Source organism: Varroa destructor, unplaced genomic scaffold (assembly GCF_002443255.2).
Source record: "Varroa destructor unplaced genomic scaffold, Vdes_3.0 BEIS01000007.1, whole genome shotgun sequence".
Taxonomy (NCBI): Eukaryota; Metazoa; Arthropoda; class Arachnida; order Mesostigmata; family Varroidae; genus Varroa; species Varroa destructor.
Genome location: NW_019211460.1, coordinates 9,110,211 through 9,119,974, shown reverse-complemented (window position 1 = coordinate 9,119,974; position 9,764 = coordinate 9,110,211).

Here is a 9,764-nt window from a genome sequence, read left to right as displayed (position 1 = left end):
TGTTTCTGCGAAGCGCGAGTGCGACACCCAAGGAACGACATGAATTCAGCAAAAAGCCTTCGGTCCAAACAGCATGCAAAATCCTACTAGTTGGAATCAAGCGAATTTAAAATAGTTTTCGGCAATATACCTACGCAAGCAACTTCGCCTTAAGCATCCTCGCCCGTTCCCGCAACCGTGCTTAAGTTAATGGCAGTGATACTCCAGAATAATAATGCTACAATCGATGAGGGGTCTCAACGCTGCCAGCGCTCTTTCAAATTACAAGTGTGATCCAGCAGGTGTGGCCCTTTTTTCGTCTCATTTAAGGGTCTTTTGAACAAGATATGTAGATCCAGAAATACGATGAAGGTTTTCTTCTAGGCGTACGAATTTATTAAAGGGAGTATCCACTTCCATGCGTAGTAAGCCTAAGCCATATTACATTCTATCGGGCGGAATTGGGATTGCCGTCAGTCTAACCAAAATTAATACAGTTAAATTCAGGAGAGGTAGCATAGTTGCGATCCGTGACACGCTGTACCTCTCTGGCCGACCGCTGATCGATTCATTTAGGGTAGGTAACCTTATATAATGGTCACAGTTTTATCTCACTCCATTATAAAACGATACAGAAAAGCTCTATTTTGCAAGTTCTCCACCTCAAAATTACATCAGTTCCCGTATACGGGGTGAGCTTAATATGAAATGATCTCACAATGGAGAATCTCAAGAACTTAAATTAGACGAAGGCCCCAGAAAAATCTCGGTGGTGCACTGGACGACTCGTAACGGACCTCCGTCGCCGTTTGAACTTATTGGCAACTCCAATGGTTCAAGAAAGCCTTGCAAAATTGCTATGTAATTCGATTAGCAGAGACGGGTCCCAAACTCTGTGAAGCAGGCGCTATAACGGATTGTATGAAAAAAATTTGACCAGTCTAACAGAGGTGTAGTGATGTACTATGCAGGTCTATGCGCGGCTTTTACTATCGCCTAGGCAGAGTATGGGAATTTTAGCAATCTAATAAATATTGTATTTGTACCAGGTGTAGACGACCTCGTAATCTGTATCATGCTTCTTCCTGCTCACAAGTTCAATCGCTAGACAGTTCTGCTTAGTAATTGACTAAACAATAGCAATAACATGGTACATTATAGTACAATGCAGTCATTAGTAGGATCTGAATAACCCGATGAATCTTAAATCGACTATAGCAGGAACTGTATCATACCTTAACCTTAGCTTAGATCATGAAGCCGTTATATGTATAGTTGCGTAGGATAGCATATAAAGCTTAGTATGCCATGTTGTTATAATATATATAAAGTTCAGAGCTCTATCTGTCGTGAATAAATGACTTACATTGGTTGATTAAAAAAATGCATTCTCACGAAAATTGGACATTAAATGTTAATTTCGCATCAGCGATTGACCGCTAACTTTCTGCTACATCTCAAGGGAACACAACCATATGTAGCTGTGTTATAATTAATATCATATACTTGACATTTTATAAAGATGATGACATTATAATGTTTTCTACGAGATTAAGAAGCAATACATATATCGTCACAGCTTGAAGACCCCAGTCTGCCTTCGAACATTCTGTATCTCCCAAAAACGTTCTAATCCTTTTCAACTGCCAGGTATCTCCCGGTCACCAAACACCTAGAGCCATTTTTCTTCCGTTACACTGTATATATTTTAGAGTCGCAATAAACTTTTGCGTAGTTCTCAATTCAGTCGGTTTTTAATGCCCGTATTTCCACCTTCGCTTCCTTCCGCTGTTTCTGCTCACTCCGGTTTAACTGGGCTAACAGTCAATATAATCAATGACCATCATGATGAGGTTAGCGAAGATAACGAGGTTGGGGATAGTGGCCGTGACCTTGGCCTGCTGTGCGGTGAAATTTAGTCTGCTGACACTGAGTTAGCAAATAATCAAATAATCAACACGATACTCACAAAGAGAGAGCTATGGAACTTCTTTTGAAAATTAAAAAAAAATAGGGGGTTTATTTAGTTAAGATAATTTGAAAGAGTAGCTCAAACTACTTTAAGATGCGATTTTAGTGTAATCTGAGTATGGAAATTACCCTACCTACAGTTACCTACAACAGTCATATCTGACAGGGTCGCGCCTATGTAGAGTTTTCGAATTTCGACATAATTTTTATTCTATGGAGCAATCACAAGATTGATAATCACGAGGGAAATGCTGGGAAAAATTCTTTATTAAAACCATTTTTCCCCTAACGAGCCATAGGACTCCCGTAAATGTACCTTTGGGCCTAGAAGACGAAATTTTACTTTTTTGCCCATTGAAAGCAGGGCTCATTACAAAATTAAGCTTCGTGAGGAAAACTAGACCGTGAAATCCTGTTTCAGGTAATAGTCAGGCTTATGATTAAATCTGTTCGACGTTCTTGTTAGTCTTGGTTCTATTCTTTACTCCAGTTAAATTACGTCGTAACTGATTACGAGTATGGATGCACGAAGATCATACAACGTTACTAAATAAGTTAGGGTTTAAAACAACCACAAACTGGCTGAAGCAATGTATTCGATTTAAGGCTTGAGATCAAATTAAAAAAATTTAGTCATAACTATTCTTGAACTATTATTATTAAGATACATATTCAATATATTACTGAAATATACTAAGCAGGTTCAAGTATAAAAATACAGAACTTATAATGTGACGTCTTTGTTATTAAAATCAAAAAGAATAAGTGCAGCTGAAAATGATAGTTATTTACAAATCTAATAAATAAAGGTATGCTTTTTTGTGTGTTTTTTTCAGTCTAGCTATTTTGACACGTAAACATAGGAAACCTTGAATTCAAATTCGATGAACTATAATTATTCCATTATTATATCTACCCACCACGAATGAGTATGAAATGCAGACTCGTTAAACCTCTATAAAATTTTGCGTACTTTTGTCGATTTTTGTTTGACTTTTGCAGAACGTAAGTTTCCGCTGCGCGCGTTGCAAATCGACGCAGTCGATTTGCCGGACTGTTTACTTCAACAAAACTGCGTATGCCACCACAGGAGATTTTTTTTTTCTTATTTATAGGAAGTAAGTGGAATAGAAATCTGGGATCTGAATGACTTAATCGTCAGTGGTGAATGCAGTTAAGCGGATCACTGCGGAATTGGTTCTGAATAATACTAAGCTACAGCAATTACGAGAACAACTACTATAGACTTTCTGAAATGTTTGATGTCGCTGCTTCGTAATGTTGAGCGATCTGTCAATACGAACTTACGTATCAAAGTATGTAAGTTTCGTTAGTTTATAAGGAGGCCTAGAGCATTACCAGCAATTAATACCAAAAAACATGTCAGGGACTGTAAGAAAATTAATTTGATTAATTAGCCACGCCAGTTTACTTATGGCAACAAAACAATTAAGGAGAAAAGATACGGGGGGCATTAGTACAACGTACTTGGCTAAGGTTAAAGACTGCAACAAATAGGCAAAATTGAAAGATACATTTGTGTTGACCCACGCCGATTGAGTCTCCCACAAATTAAATTTTTGCCGCTTTTAAGCAAAGTAGTGACATAGCATTCGTCTGGCCCTAATAACTACTTCGCAGTTGAACTTTGCCGTGCTTTTTCCAAGCATAACCACTAAAAAAGTCCATCGTACCGCATTTGCAATTCATAAAAAAACCTCGGTCTGGCTAAAGTGGCAGCGAAAAAAGCTCAGATATATTTATTTTCTTGCTTACTATAATTCTATGAACGGGCTCAGAATTTGATCGTTGCCTTTTTTATTTTCAAATGATGCGCTTTAATAATCTGAGACAAATAAGGGATAGGAAAATAGGAACTCCTACAATACAATTTATTTTACACGTATTATATACCGTGTGTTGCGCAACGAGATGTGAATCAGTGACCACTGCCTGCTTCAGCCAGGGATTGCTGATTCATCCTAGGAACACTCTTTACAAATGATGCCACATATAAAAATAAGTCTACTTAATACTTAGTCTTTAAGCTATACTGAAACTGTCTGCATTTCGCAGATGTTTTTTTCTTCGATGCCTGCATAAAAAAGTGTTAGAATAAAGTACATAATGGCTGTACACATACAAAGTGGATTCAACAAAATGATATTATCTGTATAGCGTTTTCTGCTATGCATAATATTCTCTATCCAATGATGTTTCTTAAAACTGAAAATATTTATTCCACCGTACTTATATTTTCTTTTGTTTCAAATAGCCCCCTCAGAAACTATGTAAAACGCAGACGCCACCTTTATTTTTCCACTTGTAAAAACGTTTTTAAGGTTCAAGTTCTCAGATAACGTTAAGCGGCTTCAAGCGGCTTTAAGAAAAAGAAAATTCTGCGAAGGCTCTTGCTATGTGGATGAGGGGGCTGAGTAGAAACGGGGATTGAAAATTTTGGTTGACCATGTAATCTTCTTAAAACTTTTTAGCAGTAAAATTAAATAATCGCACAATAGAATGATAAAAAAAAGTCGCTATATTGGGCAATACGACCGTTTAATACTTTTAACGCTCTTCGTCTATTCAAGCTGCTGCATACCTTTCAAAGAAAGATATCTATACCTTCTTGAGAGCTATAATGCCCCTCAAAAAGTAAATTGTATTTATTGTTGATCTCTCTCATGTAATACTGCCATTCGCATCATTTACTTACGCTTAGCTCTATTCAGAAAATTAAATTTAACACGGGCTTCCTAGCCCTTAATCGTTATATCATGTAAAACTGGAAAATTTTTCACACTCCTATTACGAGTCTAAGTGAGTTTAAGAAACCTTCGAATAGAATTTAAGCTTGACCTGTAGGGTACAGATAGACAGCATTTTCACTGATAGTAGTCAACTTTCTTTAGCATTAACACCCTGTAGTTCCATATTTTTTTGCGCAGTGTAATAAGTGTGTTAGTAACGTAAATTGTGTTAATCAGCCATAGTAGGTCCTGAAGCAGCATGTGAAACGGGAATGTACATTTTATAGTTTTAAGTTCTAAATGAGGAAAAATATATGACAAGGCTATTACGACATACAGTTTGTTACTGAAAATGCGTTTTGCGTACGAACCGATGTGAACAACTGCATACACTTTTTTTTTATGCTTTTGCATAACCTTTACACGGCTATGGGGCGATATTTCGTCGTAATGATCATTCTTGGGTAGAAACTCGTTTCACTAATTTTCTTCTCACCGCGCTGTCTTAACTAGGGGCCTGCGCGAACCAGATTTGGTAAATCAATATGAGAACTATTCAATGAGATAACTTATTGCACTTTTTACAAAAGCCATTCTGATTGAAGCTAGGGTCAGTTTACCATTTTTCCATTATTTGTATTAAGTCTGATACACCAATCGGTTTATTTCGGTTTACTTAATTTAAGGACAGTGGTACTTAGTTTTGTAGAACGTTGGTAGTGAACTGTCCTCCTTTTGAGGAAAACACTTGTGAATAAATTAAAAAATCAAATATATAATTTCTTTGTGAGCCAATATGGCTAAAGTGAACGTCTTTCTCCTCAGTGTAATACAGGAAATTGATTAGTGAATAGCAGATCTTGTTGCAAATAACAAACTAAACCGACTTAATTTTAAAAAATGTATTCAACAAGTATCACATATCATGTTAAATTCAAATTTTTAAAAAACGATTTTGATTTATTCGATGGAATAGATTTTATGTTAATCGACTAGAAATAACTCAAGCCGATCTCCAGTGAGAGGCGCAAATTCAGTGCCTACAGTAGTGACAAGACTGTTTTGATGAACATAATATATATGGATAGGCCAAAGGTAGGTTTCCGGCTGGTATTAACACTGCTTCAAGTGTAAACGGCCTGTTGTTCTCCCAAGCGTAAATATAACATTATTCTATTTGTACATTGGAGTTCTTTTTGGCGAGGTAGATTAGACTGTCAAAATACGCTTAGAAAATTCCTCCATTCCATAGTCATGTTAGCTGTACAAAGTGAGGGCAAATAAAACAATGCCGACGCATGCGCATACATTTTAGACGTTACATGACATTATCTTAACGGTCAGTCATAAAAAGCGTATCCCCGAATTCATCGTGTTCATTCTATATGTCTTATTTATTACAAAATATCTCATTAAACGCTGTGTATTACAACACGTAGAAATCATCTGGCTGACCCACTCCTGCACCTACGGGGCCTGTGTCATGCGCTGTGGCCTCGTCATTAACATAAGTGACACTATAAAAACATAAGCAACAATCGTTGCTATCACGAATGAAAACAGACACACTACTACTATATCCATTCACGATCGATGTTCTCGGAATTTCTGCGCTACGGTTGGCGTTGCTGTTACCACCATTTATACGCCTGTATGTATTGGCTTGCCAAATCACGTCTACGTGGATAATTCTTTTCCGTGTTGTCGAACAGATGCGACTGCTGGTACCCTGCTTATTAGCAGATGTTTTAATAATCATTTCGTTAGCTCCGGAGAAGAATAACTAGCCGGCAATTACAATTGCTTCTAAATGAAGAGGTTTCGGCGACAAGTTTTACAGTTACACGCGCATACGGTGAACCCTACTGAAAGCTATAGCCCTTTCGATCCCGTTTGAGATTCCTACTTCAGCGAGGGTCCCCCCATCAGGCCCTAGATAACATCTGATCCGGCGACAACAGTCATCACCAAGAAGCGGCATTATCATTAGCGTTGAAGAAGATGCACCCAGAACGGCGGTTCCGTAATGAACTATCATTCTATTATAATCACAATAAAGCAACAGCACCGAAAACTTAGTTTCTTGTTGCTTACTGCTGGGTGCTTTTACGAATTCAGTTTCTAGATCTTGTCAGTACGTCCCATTAACTTATAATAACCGCGACAATAGAGCGAGTAGCTCGAAGAGCATAAAAAAAGGGAAGCATAATGGAACAAGGGCTTGTCAGATGTGCGACCCTGTTTCACAGCAGCCGCCCGCTTTAAAAAGACATTAGTGAGCGTATTTGCTGTACAGGTCAGGCTGTTTACGCGCGGTAATAAACACCATCATAGAACTGCTGCGTGCGCGGTTTGGGAGACTCGTCAAGCTAAGCAGTAATGCATGCATCCGTGGCTGTGTGCGATACACGCCACGACAAGACAAAGACAACTGGCGCTGCATAGCTCCTTCACTTTCGATCATGCTTATCTTAAGGCGCCTTTCTGTATGTAAGATATGTATATGGACCGGTGGTGATGTCGCTTTAACTCGCGTTTTGCATTGATTGTTGGTGTGGGATGAAGAACGGGCAAACTGTTAATGAGTAAATTTTAGTGGTTTGGGCCCAGAACATTTTTGTTCACATTTAATGGGACACAAGGGTCAATAATAGGATGTGGATGACTGCAGCGTTGAAGCGGTGCGCCATCATAGTAAAGTGTCATATATGTTAATGAAACAAATAGCCACGAGAAAATATGCAGTGATTTCTACCTTTGAATGATGGTGTACGACATAAAATTATTTCAGAACAGAAGAATCTACTTTTTAACAAAGCTCTGGGTAAATTTGTTAAGATATTTAGCTTAATATAAAGCTTAGTTTCTGAAAAACTGTTTTCCATATAGATAAGGCTATATGTATGAACGAATCTAAAGAAAATCACCATGCAAAGAAATCAATTACCATACAAAAAGCAGTTTAATTACTTATGCAATTAGTTAGCGCCACATATTTTCTAAGTTCTTATTAGAAATGATGGTGGCCAATGTAGCTCGCCCTGTGCTCGTTTCTACATGTTTCAACAGAATCCACGCACTTTACTAGACGTACACCATTTCAAAAGCGTAAGCTCTGACTATTCACCGAAATTGGGTATATTTCGCCCACAATTGAGATAGGTACCGGACGTAGGTGACTTGTTTCGTTCGTCTGTTCCTATATGCAAAACCAACGTATATTATTATTGTGTCTAGAACAGTCCCTTGCTAGGTTTAGTGAATTTATCAGATCCGAGAGCTGTTGTGGCTAGACTACAATCTGATACCACGACTATCGTACGTTAGGAAAATTCGGATCGAAGTCAAAGGACATAGGACAGAAGCTGTAGCATACTGCTCCAGCATATAAAGGACAATGAAAAGCATAATATAGCCTGCACATACAACAGATTCTCATAAGGGAGTTCTAGAACGAAACCGTACTTATTTATAGTTCGGCTTTAGTAAGGATCACAGTACATTACTTGAACAAACGTGAGATTCAGCACCGACGTGGGCCTCATTGGGACACATCGACTCTTGATTCTTCAAGCTCTAAAACTCCTGAAGTTTAGTTGCCTTTGACAAGCAGTTCGAGGACCGTACGGTTTTTGCAACGCACACATACGTAAATGGATGGATACAAAGTCTGATTGGTTAATGAGAAAGATCTCCAGGAAACAAGGGTCATGATGAGCGTTGCTTGAAGTACTGAACAAGCTTTCGCTCGTTTTTTAATTACACTACAATTGTTAGAATTAACTGTATACTACTATGTACTATAGAATATACAACTGTAGAATATATATATACACAAAACTTTAACGGAAATACTCCTAATATAACTTTGTAAATTAAAAAAAAGCCTATCTGTTTATTAATTTTTCATCAGCATAGAGGGAACTAGATGTATTAACTGCTTTTGAGCCCCTGAGTGATGTTAGCAAATAGAAAACAAGGTGTTTCAAAGAAATCGTGCTTCTTAAGTTAATGACAATCGCTTTTTGTATTCAAATCCAAATGCTCTAAGCTAGTCGACTAAGTTGACCGTTTCTATTTTACCTGAAACTCAAAATGGTTTCTTCTTCTCTTTTAATAACTTCAGCTAAGAAAGTAGCAAGTACTTAACGTAACAGTTTGACTAAATATATACAATCCTGCAATAAGTTCTTTTATTAATGCTGACGCATTAACGATGCCGAAGGATTACTACGAAAGTTGCAATCAAGCTATTTCGCCCATTTATTTTCTGCCCTAAAGGGCAGGGAATAACAGGCAGCTCCGTTAACAAATTTTGTTTGTAAATGATTATCTTTTACGCGTTATGAACGCCAAATGTTAAAGCTTAAGGCAGAAACATGGTTCTGAACGAATATATATAGATATCCAATGATTTACGTCACTTCTGTGACAGCTTTCAATCACGTTTTCGTAAGTGAGCAGCTTTTAGCAGTGCATTCCTTTTTCTCAACTTACTTAAGTTCACATGACAATACTCAAAGAGTTTAATTTATTACGGCATGTTTATTTACATTTTACACATACCGTACGATTAGAGTGATCAATAAATATATCATTAAGTATATTCTCTCTTGTGCCATTATTGCACACACATAATTACAAAGAATTCGATTTTTGTATGTATCATGTATAACTAACCATATGCTATTTGTGACAATCCCAATAGCTACATAAAAAGCAGCGTTCTAAACAATCTGACTTAGATAAACTTCACATTTGTAACCTAGTAAGAATTGGTTAAACCATCTGTTCAGCCAACTGATGTACTCCACTTATATAAATATCGAGGATAGGTATATCACATTACATGAAAACCGCTTAATGTGATCATACCAGATATTTCCTAAAACCTTGCAAAAATTCGTCTATTTAGCTCGACATGCCGGGGAAGGAACACTCCAGTTTAACAAATTACAGTTTTCTATCACACTCTATTTAAGATTCCTCTCTTACTTTAATTAACTTCAGTGCCAATATTGTATGAGTGAGTTATTTATCCAGCATGAACCACCGCAAATTAAT